Genomic DNA, 22671 nt, shown 5'->3' on the forward strand with positions numbered 1-22671 from the left:
GGGAAATTCTGCTGAGAAAACTCCGGGTCGGGACAGCGCACGGAGAGGCGGGGCAGTGCACGGAAAGTCATGGCAGGTGAACGGAGAGTCGGGACAGCGCACGGAGAGGTGGGGCAGTGCACGGAAAGTCAGGGCGGGTGAACGGTGAGTCGGGGCAACCAGAGGAGAGTCGGGGAGGGCGAAAGGAGAGTCGGGGTGGCCAGAGGAGAGTCGGGGAGAGCGAAAGGAGAGTCGGGGTGGCCAGAGGAGAGTCGGGCAGCATGCGCAGTATACCCATGAGCGCTGTTTACAAAAGTTTCCGTACATACAAGTGTGGTTTCTGCGCGCTATACCCGTGTGCACGTTTTACACGGGTGCGCGTTATATCTGCGAAAATACGGTAGTTGCCTACGCTTTCTTGAAATTAGATACAGTTTTCATTTCCAAGACCTCCACCAGGAGACTGGACCACAAATTAACCACCCTTTCTGTGAAGAAGTATTTCCTCAGTCTATCCCCTTTCACCTTCATCTTATGCCCCCTCATTTCAGAGTTTCCATTCAATTGAGACTCATACCATGTGCATTTATGCCATGTAGGCATTTACCGTATTTTTCGCTCCATAAGACACACTTTTTTTCCACCCAAAAGTGGGTGGAAATTCGGTGCGTCATGTACAGCGAAATACAAATTTTTTTACCCCCCCCGTCGTACCTTTTTAAAAGCTCCCCCCAGTTGTACCTTTTTTAATGCCCCCCCATCATACCTTTTTACATGCCACTTATAGCCTGGTGGTCCAGCAGGAATATCGGCCGGCAGAGCGAGCGTTCCGTGCTCCTACCCAGGCCGGCGCCGCTTCCTGACTAGCTGCAGTCAGTTCTCGAGGGACTTCAGAGAACTGACTGGTGTATTATTTTTAATAATGCATTTTTTTATATGCTCCATGGCTAGTAAAATGGGTTTGGCTATGGTAGGAGCGGAACCATAGATAGTGACCCCACTCAAGGTTGGCCACTACCTTTTTCTTAAAGCAAAAAGCACTGACCAACATATAGCAAAAAGTAGTCTGTTCCCAGCAGGAGAAGCTCACGACTTGCTTGTCTGGAATAAGTAAATTTAGTTTGAAACTAGTCTTTTGAGTCCAAGGAGGACTAAGGAGCTTCTTGAAGTCACAATGGTGACCAGATCTTGTTGAAATTGTTCTTAGGACTGTCCCAGGATTTGGGATAAATCTTATTCCAATCATTCAGGTCACAATAAGGGTTCAAAATACTTGACTCATGAGTTGAAATAAGTGGGTTTTTTAGAAAGTTGTATTTCGCTTAGCAAATTGAATAAGCGATTCATCAAATATCAATAAAAACTTGAAAAACTTGAAACTTGAATAGGGTCACCAGATTTTACGTTAGTAAAATACGGATCCCCTAGACCCACCCCAGGCTTGCCCAGTTCCACCCATCCCCACCCCGTTATGCCTCAGTTCTGCCCCCAACCCCACCCCCACTGCCTGTTTGTCAGGCGTATGCATGGATGTGACACGATGTCGCGTGCATGTGCGCTTGCTTGTGACATCACCACATTGCATCGGTGCATGCGCGGATGCCCCCTCCCAATGCAATTTCTTTTCAAAACTTGGACAAAGTGCTGGGTTTTGAAAAGCTGTCCGGATCCCCAGACATGTCCTCAAAAGGAGGACATGTCCCGGGAAATCCGGACGTCTGGTAACCCTAAGAAGGAAGCTCTAACACACCTACACTCTGATCCAACTTAGAAGCTGACTGAATTTTGTGTTCAGTTTTGGTTATGATCAAAACTGACCCAAACTCCTTTTATGACCAGTTTCAGTTGTGGTTTTGACTGAAAGGCTATGGTCATGGTTTCAGTTTCATGTGTTTTTGGTGGAATCCAAAAACTTGTGTTTTATCTTGGGTTTTCTCCCGTCCTCCCTTCTCTTCCCCTCCAAACAGGAGATTCCTCTTCCCCTACCCACTTAAAGGTGCCCCCCTTGGGCCTATCTTACAATCCCTGACAGTCTAGGTGTGTAGTCAGGCCAGTACTCCCCAGTCACTACTTTGTTCTCAAAATGACTGCCATGACCTTTAGTGGCCATCTTGCAAGACTGCGTCAAGAGGTCAAAGCAGCCATTTTGAGAGTAGATCTGTCATTGGCAAGAGCTACTCCTGCCCTGAATATACCACTAGACCACCAGAAATTGTAAGGTAATCATGGGAGGAGGGCATTGTTTTGCATTCTTTCATCTTTTTATTTTTATATAATGCAATTACATAAGAACATAGTGGGACAGCACAAAGGTCCATCAAGCCCAGTATCCTGTTTCCAACAGTGGTTAATCCAGGTTACAAATACTTGGCAAGATTCTAAGGAGTAAAACATATTTTATGCTGCTTATCCTAGGAATAAGCAGTGGATTTTTTCAAGCCATCTCAATAAAGACTTTGTTTTCAGTAAATTAGCCAAACCTTTTTTAAACCCTGCTAAGCTAACTGCTTTCACCACATTCTCCGGCAATGAATTCCAGAGTGTAATTACACATTGCAAGTAATGTGTTATTATCTTGCATAGTTAGAGTGCTCCAAATAAATGCTTTTGATACAAAGGTTTAGCAGGAATTTAAGTCTGTAAATTAGAATGATAAGCTTCTTAGGAATTAGCCTCTCTTTGGAGATACAATATCAGCAGTCATTTCAAATGTGGCACAAAGTCAGCATTGTAAAAGCATTGTAGCTTTTAGTTTGTTTTAATTAGCCTTGGTTCATGTGTGCAGAGGCTATTTTGCTTAGAAATAAAATATAGTCTTTAATTATTTTATTATATATATTCTGAGTCGGATACTATTTGGGTAATTCTAAACAATTTCCAGGCTCTGTTAGATATGAAGAAGATGCAGGGCCCCTTTTACAAAGCAGCTTTGTCCTGGTATGACAAAGGTGACACAGCCCATAGGAACTGAATGAGCTGCGTCACATGGGGAATTGCTACCATGACTTTGTAAAAAGAGCCCACAGTGTTGTAGTTAAACTTGTGGCTTACAGAATCTAGATTCCACAAGAAGGGAACCTGCAGTTAGAGAATGACATGGTGGCGGTTACCCGCGGCTAGCCGCGTTTAGCCGTGGGTAAACCGCCAAAACGGGGAAGAAAAAATAGTGGCCTCTGTGGGACGGGGACAAGGCCATTCACCACCCCGTGGAGCGGTGAATGGACTTGTCCCCGCAGTGAGGCAATCAAGATCGCGCGGTCCCCGCCATTTCCCTCCCTCCACCTCGCCTTTGAATTGGAAGAGCACCGCCGGTTGAATTTCTGCCGGTCCACGCGAAGGAAAAAAAAAAAACCCTCTCCTTTTCTCCTGCTCCTTCCGCCATGCTGCAGCTACTAAAGCCGACAGGAAGTCTATCCAACGTCAATTCTGATGTCGGAGAGGACGTTCTGGGCCAGCCAATCGCTGCCTGGCTGGCCCAGAACGTCCTCTCCGACTTCAGAATTGAGTCGGAAAGAAGACTTCCGGCTTTAGCAGCTGCAGCATGGCGGTAAGAGAAGGGAAAAAGGACAGAGGTTTTTTTTTTGTTTGTTTTTTTTGAGCGGCAGGGAGGCAGCAGGCTGGCTTTGGCTAGGAAGGGAGAAAGGTAGACAGGCACAGGCAGGCAGGCAAGCTTCGGGGGTGGGGGTGGGTCAAAGTGTGGAAGGCAGTGAGAGGGACAAAGGAAGGAGGCACTGGGGGCACTAAAGACAGGAAGGGGCACTAAGGACATGGGAAGGAGGCACTGGGGCACTAAAGACATGGGAAGGAGGCACTGGGGGCACTAAAGACAGGAAGGGGTACTAAGGACATGGGAAGGAGGCACTGGGGGCACTAAAGACATGGGAAGGAGGCACCGGGGCCACTAAGGACATAGGAAGAAAAGAGGGAGGGAATAGAAAGGGACAATTCTTGGGCTTGAGTGCAGAAAGAAAGAAATGAAAGAAAGGATACACAGACAGAAGGAAACGCAACCAGAGACTCATGAAATCAATCACCAGACAGCAAAGGTAGGAAAAATGATTTTATTTTCAATTTAGTGATCAAAATGTGTCAGTTTTGAGAATTTATATCTGCTGTCTATATTTTCCACTATATTTGTCTATTTTTCTATAGTTACTGAGGTGACTGAGCTTGCGGAGATGGGGCGGAAACAGGGTTTTAAAATTTTAGTCCTAGTAGTTTGCCGGTCCACAAAATAATTCTTTTATTTCTGCCAGTCCACGGGTGTAAAAAGGTTGAAAACCACTGATGTAGAGTATGCCGGCTTTCTTTTTCGCCAAGCCGCGCTCGCGTTGATCAATCTTCTCCTCTCTTGCAACTTCCTGTTTCCGATTGCGTCAGAGGAGACTATTGAACAAATGAGCACATGCAGCTGGGCGAAAAAGAAAGTCGGCATACTCTACAACTAAGGTGAGATGGAGGGAGGGAGATGGCGGAACACTGTAGTTGGTCGGGTGTCTGCTGTTTTTGTATCACTGCCTGCCTGCGCTCACGTTCTAGATTCTCCTGCATTTTTAGTGTGCACAATTGACCTGATTCGAGCTATAGGTGAACATGGGGGACACGTCATTGAAAGGGAGGACAAGTTAATTGATTTATTTTATGTTCGGTTTTTACTACAGGGCAGAGGCACTGAAACAGATTCTCAGTGCAGTAGTAGTAGTAGCAAAACTCTCTTCTGTCTTCATGGTGTTTCGCAGTACTGAGGCTTATATGGATGCTGTGGGGACGGTGACAGGGCGGTGAATGTGATGGCAGTGGCGGTGACGGGGCGGTGAAAGGGATGGCGGTGACGGGGCGGTGAAGGGAACGGCGGTGACGGGGCGGTGCAGAGGATGGTGGGCCGGGGACGGTGCAGTGATGGGGACAGATTTTTTTCCCCATGTCATTCTCTACCTGCAGTGATTGTTTTCAAGTACAAGTACTTGTCAGCTTATAATGTTAGTGTGTGGCATAGTGGTTTGAGCTATCACATCAGCACCCTGAGGTTGAAGGTTCAAATCTCATGCTGCTCCTTGTGACCCTGGGCAAATCACTTAATCCCTCATTGCCCCAGGTGCATTAGACAGATTGTGAGCCTGGCAGGACAGGTAGGGAAAAATGCTTGAGTACCTGAATGTAAACCATTTAGATTACAAGTGGTATATAAATACTATAAATAAATGATATTACAATGAAATTAAGTTTAAATAATTTGAGAAAAGTATTGCTCTTGATTGTAATATTTCAGAGCATATAGTCCTCACATTCAATGTGCTTTTTATTCTGGATTGTGCATCAGACTATGTCTGCAGAGCACACCAGCATCTGGACTTCTTTACCCTATGATTGTCTTTAATCAGTTTTATAACTAAATACAAAATGGGAAACATCTCAATGTTACTTGCTCTTGTTACTTCTGCACACTTTGGGTAAGCATAAAAAGCTGGTAATCATGATTATTAACACATTCTCACAAAGTTCCTGTCTCAGAAAATATTTAACTACATCTGCATTAACTTGAGAACCTAACCTAAGGGCCCCTTCTACAAAACTGTGCTAGCAGTTTCTAGTGCGGGGAGCCACACTGATTGGCCCGCACTGCTCCCGACACTCATAGGAACTCAATGAGCGTCAGGAGCAGTGCAGGCCATTCAGCACGGCTCTCTGTGCTCTCTCTGCGCTAAAAAAACGCTAGCTGGTTTCGTAGAAGAGTTGTTGAGAAGTTCTTGTTAAAATGACTCTCCCAATTGTCATTCTGTAATTTGACAATCCCCTGTAGGCCTCATTGGTTCATATTCATACAACCAGTCTTTAGTTTTGGGTTTCAGTTTTGGCTTCAACCAAAATCAGTTTCGGCTGAAGTTTTGGTTTTGGCCAAAATTTGGTTTTGGCCAATTTTGGTCAGCCTGTAATCCAGCTGCAGCTGGAAAGTCATTTAACTTCTCAATTCTTGGTCAGGTTATACCAGTCTTCCAAGAGATGCTTGCTAAGCTTTAAGTAGTACCATCACCAAATGATGAAATTCTTCATTTATAATTTTAACAATTGACAATCTGTAAAATTCAATAAAGCAAAACAGCCTGTATATCTAAAGAATATCAATATAAAATATTTCATATTACAGGAAATAATGAAAAAAATACAGGTTGTAATTACTCTACCATATACATGGAGAAGGAGCTGAAATTAAGCTGAAATTAATATATACAAATAGATTTTAAAGGAAAGCTAAAGATGAGGCAATACAGGTCCTAAACTTTTCTTTCTTTTCGAGCTAACATACTGGAACATAACTCAGGAAGCTTCTATAAATTGTACTTTAGCGGAGATAAATTTGGATAAATGCTGCGGCTCATAAAATACATATCTATTTCCATTAAAGACCATAACACACTTGCAGGGATATCTCAAAACGAAGGTGGTTCCCAGCTGAATGACCTTCGGCCTCAAGATCAAAAATTGTTTCCTTCGCTTTGGGTAGGACGAGACACATCTGGATACATTCTTATTACATTAGACAAAAAGGGAACATCCTTATATTTGAAAAACAACTTAAGCATCTATTCCCTATCTGAATCTATGGCAAATTGCACCAATAATGTGGCTGAAGTCTGGACCTCCATATCCGACTTCTCCAGGAAATTAGATAAGTCCAAATTATCAGCAGATAAATTCTGCTGATTAGGACTTTGAGCTTTAATTCGCCTAGGTAAGTAATATATTTTGGAGACAGGAGGATATGAGGTCTCTGGTACCTTGAGAACTTCATTCAAATATCTTTTAAACATAACTAAAGCAGTTGTTGGAAATATTTTTGGGAAATTAATAATCCGGACATTATATTTCCTAATGGAATTTTCCACCATTTCTTGTTTAAAGTACAAACTTGCACTGTCTTTAACCCAAGTCAATGCCTGGGCCTCCAAAGTCTTTATCCTGGTATCCGCATCATCCGCTTTATTTTCCAAACTTAATACTTTAGTCTTAAGTTCCAAATTTTCTGAGAACACCATGGTACACCTTGAGGAAAGTTGCTCAATTTGATTTCCCAAGGAAATTTTTAAGCTGGATATCGCCTTCCATAATGATTCCATATTAAAGACCTTGGATCTAATCAAAGGGGCAATCTCAGTTCTGGGCCCTGCAGTGGCAAGCAAAGTACCTTTTGCCGCTGTAGAAGTCATTAAAGTTTCCTGGGCTTGTTCCAGTCTCCCTGCCGGCTGTAGTGCTGTTAAAGAGAAATCTTCCTGCTTCCGTTCCTGGACAGAAATTCTGTCTTGTTGGGCCAGCAGAAGAACATCCCGGGTTGGTCCAGCCGACAACAGCTCCTCTGATGCCATAGGACGAGTCGGCAGACTTCACTCATCCGGGAATAGAGTGGCTCCCTCGAAAGAGAACTCGCAAGCCTCAGCTTGCGTGCCCTCTCCAGCCAAGGATTGATCCTCTGGATGTGTTGTTTGGGAACTTCGCTCAATGAAGAGATCCATTGGCCCGGTCTAAGCAAAAACCGAACCTTTGATTTTATCTTCACCATTAGGCAGAAGAGAGAAAATTTTTCAAAAGAACCGCGACGGCGTCTCCCTGCTGAACTCATGCCACCATCTTAGGTAAGCTCCTCCTCTCCCAATTAAATAATTTTGAATATCGAGAGGAGGATTGTTTTCTTCCTTAGAACTCATTCTAAACTATTTCTATCTCAATTCCTATACCACTGGAACTTCTGTTATCTGGGCTGTTCTTCCCCCTCAGCACTAGGAATCTGAGATGTCTGAGATTGAAGAAAACTATTTTCTAAGTCTCCTTTAACAACCATCTCCTAGCTGGCAAGAAATTATTCTTTCTGTAGGACGCTTTATTTCTCAAATTTGTACAAAGAATCATGAAGGCCGTTCCATTTCATTTTGAAGTTTCCAGAGAGCCCAGATCGTCATTATGTGGCTTCTTGGCCTATTTGCATACCTTTAGCAGATCAGGGTAGTCCTCCTCCATCATCTCCCATACAACACTCATAAGTGGATTTTAGAATACCTACACTCGGTGTTTATTTTTAGTGATATGAAATATCATGTCTATGCAACTCCATGGAGTCTAGGACGATTCATCACGGCCACGATAAATCATCCATGGCAACATCTGACCTCTTGTGGTGGGGCTATGCCTCCCATATCCCCCAAAGCAAGAGTACCCCCCAAATAAGAGCGCCCCCCCATTCATCCCTCTACCCCCCCAAGGTAGGAAGGCCCCCGCCCCCTCTTAAAATATTCTCTGGTCTGAGTAGCATCTTCCATGTCCTGCTCACACCAGTCTTGGCTCTCCTCTGACGTCACATCTTGGTCCTTGGTCTAGGAAGGTAAACGTCAGAAGGGAGCCATGGCCGGCTGAGCAGGGGGTGGAAGATGCTGCTCATACTGGCAAACATTTCAAGAGGTATGAGGGGTGGGGGAGTGGAGAGGAGGAGAGCCACTGACAGGGGTAGGAGGCACAGGCAGGGGGAGAGGCATGATTTATCACAGTTCATTGCAGATGTCGTGGAGAAGGAGTGGCATAGTAGTTAGCATACTGGGTATGCTAGAATTCTATAATGAAATCTATGCACCTAGGTTCTTTTATAGAACAAGAACTACCAAGGGACCTTGAGGCACCTAAATGGAAGTGCCCAGTTATAGAATTGCCTCTTTTATGGGAAGAGGGAGGGAATGTGAATGGGTCACTACCCCTGGTGCATTTATATTATAAAGGATGAAGAAATGATGAGAAGTTAGGAAATGGATCCCTGCCCCATGGATCCTTTTTTTTTTTTTTTAAATAAAAAGAGCTATTGTGGTAGTTAAACATGGCTAGTCAAGTCAAGCATCTACTGCTGTTGGGTAACCTTTTGATCCTGCTCTCACTGCTCGAGATCTACAGAAAATTTGACCAATTAAATATAATCAAATCACCAAGTCAGCTTTCAATGTTTTGATCTTACAAACTAAATAGTTTTGTTTTTTTTAATTTAGCCAGCTAGGTCCTTTTAGATACTGACTTAATTGTCTAACATTAAAAAAAATAAATTCCTTTTCCATACCTGCAGATGAAATCATGTGAGTCATGTGAGTGGCTCATTGTACTATTCTCATCAAATAACATAACACAGGTAAACATTTTTGGCCCTCCTCAAAGATTTCTGGGCCCTCATATATAAATATGCAAGTGCTATATAAAATGTGCTTATGCCATTGTGTCCTCTTAACTTTCTTGCAATATAATTTAACTGGTTTGTAACCAGCTTTCAATATGGGTTAAAATATTAATTTTGCTGTTTACTTGTTTGAAAGTGATATTCAACAGTTTATTGATAAGAACATTGAATGTAGGATTATGCACAGAAATAGGCACTTATAATATTAACTAGAGATATAGGTGTATAAAAGTATATGCTGCTGACATATAGCATATCTTTTTATATGGAATATACAGTATATATACTGTATATATAAGCAGGGGTAGAGATTGGACAAAGTTGTGAGATATAAGAGGGTGATTTGAAAAGTTTTGGAAAAAAAAGCAAGTTAAACAATGTAGTCTCTATCAACGGTGCCGCTATACAATTAGTCCAATGAGTTTCCAGTTTTTCGTAAGCTATTTTACCTATGTTACAAAAAACTTGGAAAGTTGCTGGACTAAGGGCTCCTTTTTCAAAAGCGGGCTAGTGGTTTAACGCGCATAATAGCGCGTGCTACACCGCCGGACGTGCTAGCCACTACCGCCTCCTCTTGAGCAGGCGGTAATTTTTGGCCAGCACGGGGGTTATCGCGTGATGAAAAGTTGCGCGCGTAAACTCCGCTAATGCGGCTTTGTAAAAGGAGCCCTAAGTATATAGCCCTCGATGGAGATTGTATTTAACTTGCTTTTTTACCAAACTTTTCAAACCACCCTTGTACATGTATGCTTTAAAATACGCATGTTTCTACACAGACTTAAGTAGAAATGTTATGCCTGTTTCAAAACTAATATAACTTTGTGTATCAGCTGATAGAGATGCAATTTTATAAATAAGCTATTCACAGTTTAGGCATCCTCTTATAATATACCTTGCCTGTGTTACTTTAAAAGTAAGCATTAAAAAATTAGAACAAGATAGAACTCACTCTCAGGAATGAACTGATACTACCTGCTCTTAGCTATTCTGTCATGGTTTGTGATGTTTGCAAAGCCCTAAAAGTGAATTTACAACCTTGTATTTCTTCCAAAGCAATCTATTATGTAACACTCTAAAGTTGGCACACTTTTAATAAGACTGATGTGAGTCTACACATTTTCTATCAAGTGCTCTTTAGATTTTTTTTCTAACTACATTGCCAATTTAAAAAAAAAAAAAAAAATCTGAGAACCCACTTTAGGGAGCTACCTTTCACCAACAACATTAATTTCTATTAGTGATCAACATGGAAGTTTAACGCTGCTCATGTGCCAGATTCAATATCTGGGTTTGGCTTGCATATTTCTCTGGTTTTTCAAATTTACTTGCACGAAGAAGTAGGTTTGCACAATAGATTTCATTACACTGATTTTAGGTCACAAGGTAGAGAAGGAGGAAAATGTGACAAGTGAATTTAGGCTTTCTGACCATCTGTTTGTCTTATCCAGCTCTAATTGTCAGAGAAGACCAGCCTCTAAGGCTTCGATCTCCCAATGGATTCACATGACAATCTCCTTGGCATACATTGGCTGTGGTAAACAACAGCCACTCACCCTGAAAGTTCGCTCTTACAGAAGTGTGGTTTCTTTATGGCAGTGCCACCTGATGAAATTTGCAGGGCAGCCACATGGTCCACTCTTCATACCTTTATGAAGTTTTACAAAGTGGGTGTGCCAGCACAGTGGATATGGCTTTTGGGTCTTCAATGCTCGTTATAAGCTCATCTGTCCCATCCTAGTCTCAAGGGACTGCTCTGGTACATCCCATTCATAAAGAATTGTATGCTCTTTGTACAGGAAAGAAGGATTAGGTTCTTACCTCAATAATCCTCTTTCATGTAGAACAGCATATGATTCCTTACGCCACACCCATCAGAGATGAATACAGCCTGCGTTGTATAATTGTCTGGGTTGAATTTTCAGAGGCTTGACTCATGGCAGCCAAAAGAGAAGAAAAGGAAATTATTGTAAGGCAGGGGGCTGAGTCTCACCGCTTACCGCACGCTGCTTTCACAGAGTGTTGGTGCTGGTCGCACACAGGTAGGTGGTGAATTGGTTCCACCTCTAGTTTTGCAAAGATTGTTTACTGGGGGGGGGTTCCTATTGTTTGTTTCTATTATTCCTACTGCAGCGTAAAGATAATATTCTTGGGGAGTTCCCTGAACCCCCTCGTTATCATTACTCTTCTAGGGGTTATTGCTTCCTTTAGTATGGACTGAAGAGAGAGGGCACTTCCCAGGGAGACAAGGAGGCGGAGCTGAGAAAAATGATTGATGCCTCCTACAATCCAACTGGTGAGTTGGAGTACACAACCCATCTGTAAAGAATTGTATGCTGTTCTACAGGAAAGAGGATTATCGAGGTAAAACCCTAATACTTCCAAATGAACATTCCCATAAATGACATGGAAAACATGACACAAAAATTTTCTAGCCGACCACCCCTAAAAGAAGTAGGCCTGCAAAATATCCTACATGTGTATTCATTAGAGAAATACTGAAAACTTGCCCTGTTGGCAGCTCTTGAGGACTGAGAATAAAGACCAAGGTCTTAGAACTTCTTTACATCCAATACCAAATCTGCTTGATTATCTTCTATATTTTTAGGAATATATCATGAAAACCAATTCAGTATAGTTGGTGCTTATCTTACTGAATGCAACCTCCATGTCTGTATAGCCAATAGGTACATGTATGCAGGCCTAGCTTCTATTCACCCACTAAGTCTTAGGACCTCATTATACTCCATAGAGAGAGAAATTTTATAACAAGGTGTTGGGTTTAAGAGAGCAAGTAGACACTATTTCATATAGGCACCTTTGTGTCTTTTATAAAATACCACTCTCACCATAAATAATGTGTGATCCTAAATTATCGCTTAACAATTTTCCGCTGTTCCTAGATCATTGGATAGTGATGCAGTAATCCTTCATATCTTCTTAAGGAAAAACTGCTTAAATTTTCATCGATCCATTTTTCAATATTTTAATAATTATTTGATTGTATTTTTAAATCTAATTTAAAGTATTTTAAAATTCTTAAATGAAGACACTTATCTTTTAAGTTATGGCCCTTAGCTGTAACTCTGTCGGCTGGGGGATCTTGCCAACATGTATCACCCCTTTGGCTGTATCAAGGCCATCCCCTGCATGTCAAAACATAATCGTTACTATATCTCTCACTGATATGGCTATAACAACAACAATATATTGTTAAAATCTGTTGAAGCTGTTGTTATTAATAACAACTTAGTACTAGTACTGCTGCAAAGCAAAAAGTTAGTTTAGTGATATATAGGCAGTTGAAAACCAAGTTGATGTTACATTTTAGGATAAAAACTAATAAGTAAGAATGTCAAAGACAAGAAGCAGTGCTGAAGTATAGGGCCTCTTTTACGAAGCCATTTAGCACGGGCCGCTGTGGTAACGGCCCCGAAGCCCATAGAGATTTAAAGGGCTTCGGGGCTATTGCTGCGCGGCAGTCGCTACCGTGGCTTTGTAAAAGAGGGGGATAGCTTCTAGGGAAAGGCACTGATGAACTGTCCAGTTCACATCTTCCAACCAATGGAGATGTCCTTCAATTGATGATGTATTTACACACTTACAAAAAGGCTGCTTTGAAAGAGGCATTTGGCAGCATGCAAGAATACCATATTAGCGAATAGACTCAGGGATTCACATCTTGATGAAGCTTTATGATGACTATGAGAAGCTAAAAAGAACTGGCACAGATGCAACGAACATGATCTGATGAATCGAGAATTTTATTTATTTATTTATTTTTTAAAAAACTTATATACCACTTTAAACCAAAGCAGTGTACAATTGACATACAAAATATAAAACATATATCAAGCTATCAACTCTTCCAGAACCTAATACAGAACCAACTTCACATAAAAGCTGACACATCCAACTTTTGATTTTGCTACCAGTGATACATTAATCACAATTAAAATCAAAGAAAACAGTTTCTAATCATGCAGAGGCAAGATGTTTCATCATGCAGCATGGCCAGCATTGATACTGTACTTGCAAAGAAGGAGGATAGAAAGAGAGCACGAGAAGAAAGATTTAGCAAGTTTGCTGCCAAAGTAGAGGCAGAAAATGTCATTCTAACCCTCAACCTTTTATGATTCACATTCTATAGATTCTCACTTCAAGAATCACAGTAACAAGGCTTTAAATTTATGTGATATAGATTCCTTTTTAAAGGCCAAGACATACATGTCGAGTCTTAATCACAATAAAGAAATTTAACATCATAGGTGACCCTTTTCTGTCTTTCTAGTGTCAGTAGTTCTATACATACAATTGCTCCATCTCTCCTCCTGACTAGTGGATTGCTGAAGTTGACTCTGACAGTTGTTCAAATTCAGATGTTGATTTTGAAGTCATCGAAACCTCTTGTTCTAGTTCGTGGTCAAAATGACCAAAGGTGAACATCCTGAAGCTGCCAGACAATTAGATCATGGAACCTCAATCCTCCCTTCCCCATTACTCCGTTCATAACTCTGTTCTCTTCAAACTGCTATAATACAATGCAGCTTATACGTTCTATAATTTCTTATATTGTACAGTAAGTCACCTTAAATCTATTTAGGCATAGTGCGACTCGCAAAACTGGATTAGATTAGATCATGTTATTTTGCAAGATATTATCAAAAAGCTCACTCTGACATTCATGGTGCATGAACCAGAGCAGGCAGCCACTCTGAAGAATGAATTTCTTGACAAAACAACAGAAACTTCATTACGGCTACATTGGGATGGAAAACTCCTGGACATTACTGGAAGTAAAGAAGTGGTAAACAGAACTGCAGTATTTGTCACTGGCAATGAAAAAGAGAGGTTTTTCGGAGTTCCAAAGATTGGCCATGGACCTGACAAACAGCAAGCTGAAGCCTCTCTCACAGTACTGGATGAGTGGAGTCTTCAGAGACTGGTCTAGGGACTAGTGTTTGTTACCACTGCAGATATCAAACCCATTCTTCAGGTAATATAGACCTGAAGAATGGTTATGCACCTACATTGAATCATCAATAGGACCTACATTGAATCATCAGTAGGACAAGAGTTAGCATGGCTTACTTGTTGACATCATATAATGGAACCGGTGCTTGAAAGTGAAGCCATCATTCGAACATCTGGGGCCTTCCACCATGTACGGTGGATGACGAAGGCCATCTACAGTATTAAGATATTTCTGTTCCAGCAGCAGTTCTCCCTTACTGCCAAAGAAAGGTAGGGCATCAAAGAACTGGTTGTCTGTTAGCCTCATCTACATCCTCTACTGGCATAAAGCACCTCTTCCTATAAAAGCACCACTCAGTAACTTGCTTTTGCATTCAGATCTCCAGAAATATCCGAAAAAGGCCGCGTCAACAACATTCATCAGACATCTGTGGTATTTGTCTGAAATTTTGGCTGACCTGGTCTTTTTTGATGATGGACTAAGCAATGAAATAAAGTTCAAGATAGTGGCAAACCTTCAACTTCCATAATCCACAAGTTGAGTGAAATGGCTTGACTGCCCTCCTGAGTCACTAGGTTCCATTGGTTTGGCATCATGTATAGCAAAAGAGAACTTATGTCTTCTAGGGTATTCTTGACCCAAATGGACAAGAAGAGGCTCAATTTCTGGTAAAAGATCCTGAAAACTGGAGAAATAATATAAACTACCGGTATTTGAAGCAGCCAGCATTATCATTGACAGTAGTCAATGACTCCGCTGAAAGAGCGATTGCCTTAATGCAGCAGTATAATTCAAGTCTCACAAAGAATGAGGAGCAAAAGCAGCTCCTCCTTCACCTTATTACTTAGCTCAGAAAGATCTATCCAACTTGCTCTAAAGTCAAACTGATGAATACTGACTGAATGTAGGACTACCGTTTAGCTTCACAAATAACAAAACATTTTGAATTTACTGTGGAATAATGACATTAGTTACCAGTCATCACTGAACATTGAACAATGCATAATAAATCATTAGGCCACTGGTCTTCATTGCAAAGCCTGCAAGCTAATGGCAGTTCACGGAGACCTGGGCGGCCTGCGCTGCAGTCTGGGGTTCCATACATTGTGTGAATAAATATTTTCTCCAGTCTGTTTTAAATCTACTACTTAGTAGCTTTATCGCATACCCCCTAATTCTAGTATTTTTGGAAGAGTAAACAAGCGATTCACATCTACCCTTTCCACTCTACTTAGTTCTTTATAGACCTCTTTCAAATAAGACATAATTTGCAGGTGAGCATTCACATAAGTAGGCACAGTATACACATGTGCACATAACTATAAAATGCTATAAATTATACCCATTTCCTGAATCTAGGCACAAGCAGTTACATCAGCTCTGTGGGTGATGTAAGTGCTTGTATTTAAACATATCTGTATCTTTATTATGATGAGAACCTGGGATTTCCAGTACTTCAGGTCAGTTTGGATTCTTCTTCCCTTGTAGGTTTGAAGGAGATCCAGCTGGGGATTAGTCCTTCAGTACCATAAATAAGGTCTGGCCTGTACGAAAACCACTCAAAAACAAGTTTGCATATTTAGTTCAGCAAGCAGTAGTCCCAAGGTGATTTCCCAAGATTCTTTATTTCTTAGTGCAGTTTCCTTGAATTAATTTCCTGCTGTTAGTCTCACATCAGGCCAGTTAATTCTGGAGCTTCCTGGCTCCTCTACTTTAAAACAAACAAATCTGGTAAGAGTTTGGGGCATATGCAAATTAGGCTTTCTTCATATCTCAGCCTTATACAAACTAGCTCTCCCTTAAGCTCCTCTAATTAGTTCTGGGAGGGAGAGGGAATTCTTTCTCATAGCACTTCATAGTAATGAGTAACAGAAACTCAATAGAACAGCCACCACATCCCACATATCCTGTCAAAATTTCATTATGACCTTATGGTCCTGCCTTCCACCCCTGGCTGTTAGTCTCTGTTCAAAATCACAATTCAAAATCTGTGGTTAAAACATTTGTATGTACCTTTTCCTTTTCTGTTTTCCCCTTTGACTCAGGTGTGAATGTCTGGCTCCCTTCAGATAATAGACTATAGGTACTTTTGCTTCTCCTCCATTCTTCTTCTCTCCAGGCCTCTGTTGACTGCCTGCTTTCTACTCAAGGAGTACTTTTATAGGTTTGAGAGTCCTAAGACCTTTCCCACCTATTTAATTCCCAACAATAAGTAAGCTTGCCGTACCTCCTCCCAATTTGGACAGTAGTCTTACTCCTCCCAGGTGCCTCAAATATTGGCAATGTTTCCTGCCTCCATCCTTTTAGAATCTTCCTCCTTTTATATTTGGCACTGCTGAACTACAGCATTCCAAGTTTCCCTCCTCTTTTCTCTAACAGGCACTGACCCTTTCTTATCTTGACAAGTTCTGGATCTGTCAGCTCTTAAAGGAGAAATACCACCTCCTCTTTCTGCTTAGCTTAGTGTCTCTCAAACTATGTGCCACGGCACAGTGGTGTGCCCCGAAGAGATTATGAGTGCCATGAGAGAATCCAGAATTTTACTATATTTTTTAAAAATTCCCTTCACTAGAATAGAATGATATATACGTCGGGTACGCGTAAGGATACAACTGCCCAAATAAGCATCATTCTTTCACGTGATTGGTCCTTGAAAACTAACAGCAAGCATTTTTATTTTTTATTCAGTAGCTATCCTAACTTGAGCAACAAAGCAATCAAAGTTTTTTTTTATCGTTTGGATCTTCTTATGTTTGTGAACTTGGATTTTCAACTCGGACGGAAATTAAATTGTAAAAAGAGAACGACCGCAGATGATGGATGATGAAATGTGTGTTTGCTTGTCGACTATCGAGGCGCATTATGAGTCAATTTGTACTCAAAAACAAGCACATTCGTTACATTAATTATCAATTCTATTCTGTCTACTTTAGGTTCGCCATTGTTACAATTACCCATATATAGCTTAAAGAACTTTAAATAAATGACTCTCAAATTTAATTTTTGGTTAGTTTTGCAATTTTATAATTTCAGTTATAATGTGCAGCAGAAAAACATTTGATCCATTTAGTGTACCAGAGCTGAAAAAAAGTTTGAGAGACACTGGCTTAGCTTAAACAGGGAAGTCAGGGAGCCAGAACTCCCTCCTGTGATATGTCCATGACAGGTTCCAACCTCTACCTATCACATTATCCAGCTATGCTAATATTTTATAAAGGAAAGAAGGTGCCGACTCTACTTTATAGAATAGGCACCAAATAGTCACCCTCTAGGTGCCTAAATGAAGGTGCCTTTTTAATGAATTGAAGTCTGAGGCAATAAAGAGACCACCTTGCGTCTAAATCTCAAGGGGGCGTGTTTTGGGTGGGACTAGAGTGGGCTTAAGATTTGAACATTTTTCTGCAATAATGGAACATTTTAGAATATGAATAATTGGCCAGAATACTGGCATGTGTAGGTACAGTATGCCTATATATGTGTAAATGCCAGTATTCCAGCTACACACTATTCTATGAAATGGCATCTAAATGCAATGGTGTGTGCATTGAAGGTGGATGTACATCAGGGTGGAGGTGCACAGTTATGCATATAATAATATTATAATTTACATGCATTTTTTTTTTAGCAATCTAAGTGCAGACATTTATTTATTTATTCAATTTTCTATACTGTTCTCCCAAGGGAACTCAGAACGGTTTATATTAATTTATTCAGGTACTCAAACATTTTTCCCTGTCTGTCCTGGCGGCTCACAATCTACCTAATGTACCTGGGGCAATGGGGGATTAAGTGTCATAGGGTCACAAGTAGCAGTGTAGATTTGAACCCACAATTCCAGGATGCTGAGGCTGTAGCTTTAACCACTGCATCACAGTTCTGTGTCTGGTGTAGGTGGTTATGCCTAAATTATTCATGTGTATTTGCACCCCTACACTTGTATTCTTTAAAGAAATATGGGCACCTACTTTCCTTTGTAGAATACGCTCCAGATGGGTGCCTTCCTGGTGCCTAATAATAGATGCCTTTTTATAGACTTGCCCTCTTAAGAGGCAATTCTATAACAGGGTACTTTCATTTATACATGCAGTATGCAAGTAAATGTAGAGAATGTAGAGAATATTAATGTTGGCTTGCACGCAGTGGCATAGTAGGGGGGGGCAGATTGCCCTGAGCACCGTCTTAGTGGGGGCACTGCCCCTGCACCACGCTCGCACCCTTCCTCTCTGTACCTATTTAAATCTTTGCCAGTGCAAGCAGATTCTCCAGCCTGCTGCTCGTGCCAGCCTGGCTTCCCTCTGAAATCACTTCCTGGGTTGCGGGGCCAGGAAGTGACATAAGAGGGAAAGCCAACGCCGAAGCGAGCAGCAGGCTGGAGAAGCTGCTCATGCTGGTGAAGATTTAAAGAGGCACAAGGGGAAGGGAGGGTGCGAGTGTGGCGTGGGGGCGGGGAAGAAGTGGATGCGGTAGGGTGGAGAGGAGGGCATGAGGGGGTGCCTACCTCTACCCTTGCTACGCCACTGCATGCACATGATTATACATAAGCACATTGACGTCAATATTCTGTCTAAACACTATTTTGTAAGGGCATGCTTAATCAACATGGCACCTAATTGCAAGGAGGGCGTGTACATAGGGGCAGAGCATGGGTGGGACTGCCTCCTACATGCAGAACTTACAGAATACTGTAAGTTACACATGCCCTTGCCACATTTGTGTGCCCACAATTACACCAGGTCTATTATTTATTTAACTGTGGATGTCTAGATTTTAGAGGAGTTCTGCTAGTATAAAATTGTTGTATCTGAATACAAGTATTTTATATGAATAAAGGTCTGATACTTTTTGAACAGCCCTCTTATGTGTATATTCAAAGCTATTATATAAGACCATACTTATCCATGTTAAATGCTGTTCTACATGCTCATGTCCCTTTTAAAACTATACCCTAAGGCAGTGGTCTCAAACTCAGACCCTTTGCAGAGCCACAGTTGGATTTGTAGGTACATGGAGGGCCGCAGAAAAAAAAGTTAATGTCTTATTATAGAAATGACAATTTTGCATGAGGTAAAACTCTTTATAGTTTATAAATCTTCCCCCCCAAAGGCCTGCATGTTTCCCCCTTCTTTGAAGGGTCCTCCAGCTTCTCCCCTGGCCTCCCGGTCTTAGTTTCAGCTAATTACCATGCCTGCAGAGAGGATTGCCGGTGCTGTAACATTCCTTGCAGGCTGCCATTGGCCTCCGCAGCACATTCCCTCTGCCGCGGTCCCGCCCCTCCTCTGACATCAAGGGCAGGATCGCTGCAGAGGGAACGTGATGCTGAGGATGACGGCAGCCTGCAAGGATTGCTACAGCACTGGCAATCTTCTCTGCATGCTGCAGTAATTATCTGAAGGTACGAGCTGGAGGCCAGGGGGGAAGCCAGAGGACACTGCAAAGAGCGGGCAGCACTAGTACAGACTGCGGGCTGCATAATAGTACCTGGCGGGCCGCTTGTGGCTCCCGGGCCACGAGTTTCAGACCACTGCCCTAAGGGGATCTGTTCAATATAAACTCAGCACTTTAGGAAGGAAATTCTCAAATCCACAAACCCACTTAGTCTCCTATGTAGAAGACACCTTCCTACTGAGCCCAGCTAAAGACACCTTCGAAGACCTGAGGATCTCAATACATGAACAACATTGATCTTCCTCAAACTCAACAAACTAAAGACTAAGATCCTTTGGTTTGGAAGTTACAGCTCCTACCATACCCGACCTGATGCTGGAAACAGAAAGAAACAAACTAGAAAGAACTTCTAAGATCCTAGGGGTAATACTGAACTCTGATGTTACACTCAATGACCATTAACATACTGGTCAGGAAATTCTTCTTCAGACTCAGGCAACTAAGAGCGATCAGATCTGTTCTGAGCCAGCCGAACTTCAGAACAATCACACAAGTGGTCCTTTTCCTCCAACTAGATTACTACAACTCCTTATACTGTGATATTTCTGATAAGGATTGCAAAAAAAATCGCAACTGCTGCCAGACTAATCTTCTAAACGGAGTAAATTTGAGTATATCCCCCACTCCTGAAAGAATTACACTGGCTCCCCATAAGGAAGAGAATACAATATAAAATAACATGCATGATCCACATAGTTATCTATGGTGAAAATTCAAAAGGACTAAGCACAGACATCTCTGTCACATGCTCCTTCCTCAGTTAAAGACCACAACAGTATTACAAACTGATCTTCCCTCATCCTTCATGTATACTGCACAAATCCACTTTCGCATTCCAAGGCCCAGAATATGGGACAACCTTCCATTTCACCTGTGACAAATATGCACGCATTATATCGTCAGGAAAAGACTAAAAACCCACCTTCTCTCCTCAAATTAGTAACATGAACCCTTCCACTCTATCTCATGAAGCTTTTAATCATTATTCATGAACTCTGATTGAAAATCTTATTGTAAACCACATTGAATCCTAGTCAATGTATGCGGTATAGAAGATAAATGTATGGTATGGTGCTTAACTTAATATGTATATTTGGTGCCACTGAATATACAGTACACTCTCTCTAAAGTTAAAAGGGGATAGATTCCATACAAGCGTAAGGAAGTTCTTCTTCACCCAGAGGCTGTTATAGGGGAAAGCACCCTCCAGGGATTCAAGAAAGGGTTAGATAATTTCCTGCTGAACCAGAACATACGCAGGTAAGGCTATACTCAAATAAAGCACTGGTCTTTGACCTAAGGGCTGCCGCGTGAGCGAACTGCTGGGCACGATGGACCACTGGTCTGACCCAGCAGCGGCAATTGTTATGTTCTTAATGGTGATTGTCTCAGCACTATCCCTTAAGATTTATGCCTATTCTGTAGGCATAAAATAGCTAAATATCAGTGCTAAATGGATAATATTTGGTGTCGCCTCTACTTTGTCCTTCCCTTAACCCAACCCCTTAAATATCTGGCTAATATCTGGCCAATTTAATGATTTCTAAACAGCCCAGTATTATCTGTTTATCTTTTGAAAATAATCTCACTACACTTTCGACCTGGTTTACAGCACAGCACAACTACTCATGAAAGATCAGCAGAGTCCACAAAGAGAAGTACTAAACATTCCACAGGCATAGAGTTCCAGAACAAGGCAGAAAAACCTACAATTTGCACATCAACAACGCTTCTTCTGCACAAGGCTTTTCTCTATTGAAATATTATTGAGGAGGTTTTTTATGCCAGTGACTTTATTACACCCTGTAAAACTCCACCTGTTTTCAACCTGAGTTTCTCGGTTTGGTGGAGGGGGGGATCTGAGGCTTTTTCCTCCTCTTAATAATTTTCACAGAAGAAGCGTTGCTGATGTGCGAATTGTGGGTTTTTCTGCCTTGTTCTGGAACTCTATGCCTGTGGAATGTTTAGTACTTCTCTTTGTGGACTCTGCTGATCTTTCATGAGTAGTTGTGCTGTGCTGTAAACCAGGTCGAAAGTGTAGTGAGATTATATTGTTTAGTTTTTCGAGGGGCTTGTGTTGTGTTTGCTAGTATCTTTTGAAAATATACAGATAATCTAGTTATGGATTGGCTGTCGGCAAATGCATAAGTTGCTTTGAACAGCCTGTAAATGTTTATTTCACACACATACAAACATTTAACCCTTTATTTGGCATTGCTGCTCAGATGCAACATGTGTTTTCTATGGCTCTTAAGGGATATCTGCATGTCCAAATGCCTGTTACTTGACACTGTTGCTTTCGTTCAACATCAAGGGGCTCATAATCGAAACAGAAAAACATCTAAAAAACGGCCTAAATCGGCACTTGGACGATCAGTGACACAGGTTGTCCAAGTGCCGGATAATCGAACCGGGTTTTAGACGTATTTATAAACGACTTAGGCCTTCACATTAAGTGCTGCTGAACGATCAGAGCTAAAAGGGGCATTTCAGGAGGAGTGTCGAGGGTGGGATTTGGGTGGGACGTGGGCTGTCTTAGACTTACTCGTACTGCATGTTTAACCAAAAGTTTTACAACACTGCCAAGATGGAACTTGGACGCCATCTAAAACCAGGTCTAAGTCCACAGAAGGTATCCAAAGTGACCAGCTAAGCACTGCAGACACAAAGTACAGACGCCCACACACTGCCCCAGTGACCCCTCCCATAAAACTCATAATAACAACTTTACATATCTGCCTCCAGAACATCAGCACCTGGCAGCCTGGCATAGGAAAGCCTAGTAGAGCTGCACAGAGGTGGCTTAAGTAGTCGTGGGGGTGGGTTAGTGAACCATGGAGAGAAGGACCCAGGCCCATAAGCCTCTCTAATCACTGCATTCATGGTGAAAAATGTGCAACCCCCCCAAAAAAATCTAATCTTTTTGTACTGCCATATAAGTGGCTCCTACAGCCATAAGGGCTATTGGGGTGGTAGATAGGTGGGTCTAGTAGATTCTGGGGGTGTTTTGGGGGCTCACCATGACCTATAAGGGAGCTGTAGTGAGATGTTTATGTGGGACCCTTTTTATGAA

At 41.8% G+C, this 22671-nt stretch overlaps 2 protein-coding genes across 7 annotated transcripts in view; one reads left to right on the forward strand and one right to left on the reverse strand.

The window, feature by feature from the left end:
* Window positions 1-16189, reverse strand: part of MPPED1 (metallophosphoesterase domain containing 1) — a 435376-nt gene extending 419187 nt beyond the window's left edge. Inside the window, exon 1 of the mRNA XM_033951634.1 lies at window positions 16167-16189. The gene's annotated coding sequence lies outside the window, so the exon portion shown is untranslated. The remainder of the gene's footprint in view (window positions 1-16166) is intronic.
* SCUBE1 (signal peptide, CUB domain and EGF like domain containing 1) overlaps window positions 1-22671 on the forward strand; it is a 545901-nt gene that overhangs the window by 174256 nt on the left and 348974 nt on the right. The window lies entirely within an intron of this gene.

Source organism: Geotrypetes seraphini, chromosome 7 (assembly GCF_902459505.1).
Source record: "Geotrypetes seraphini chromosome 7, aGeoSer1.1, whole genome shotgun sequence".
In the NCBI taxonomy this organism is placed as follows: Eukaryota; Metazoa; Chordata; class Amphibia; order Gymnophiona; family Dermophiidae; genus Geotrypetes; species Geotrypetes seraphini.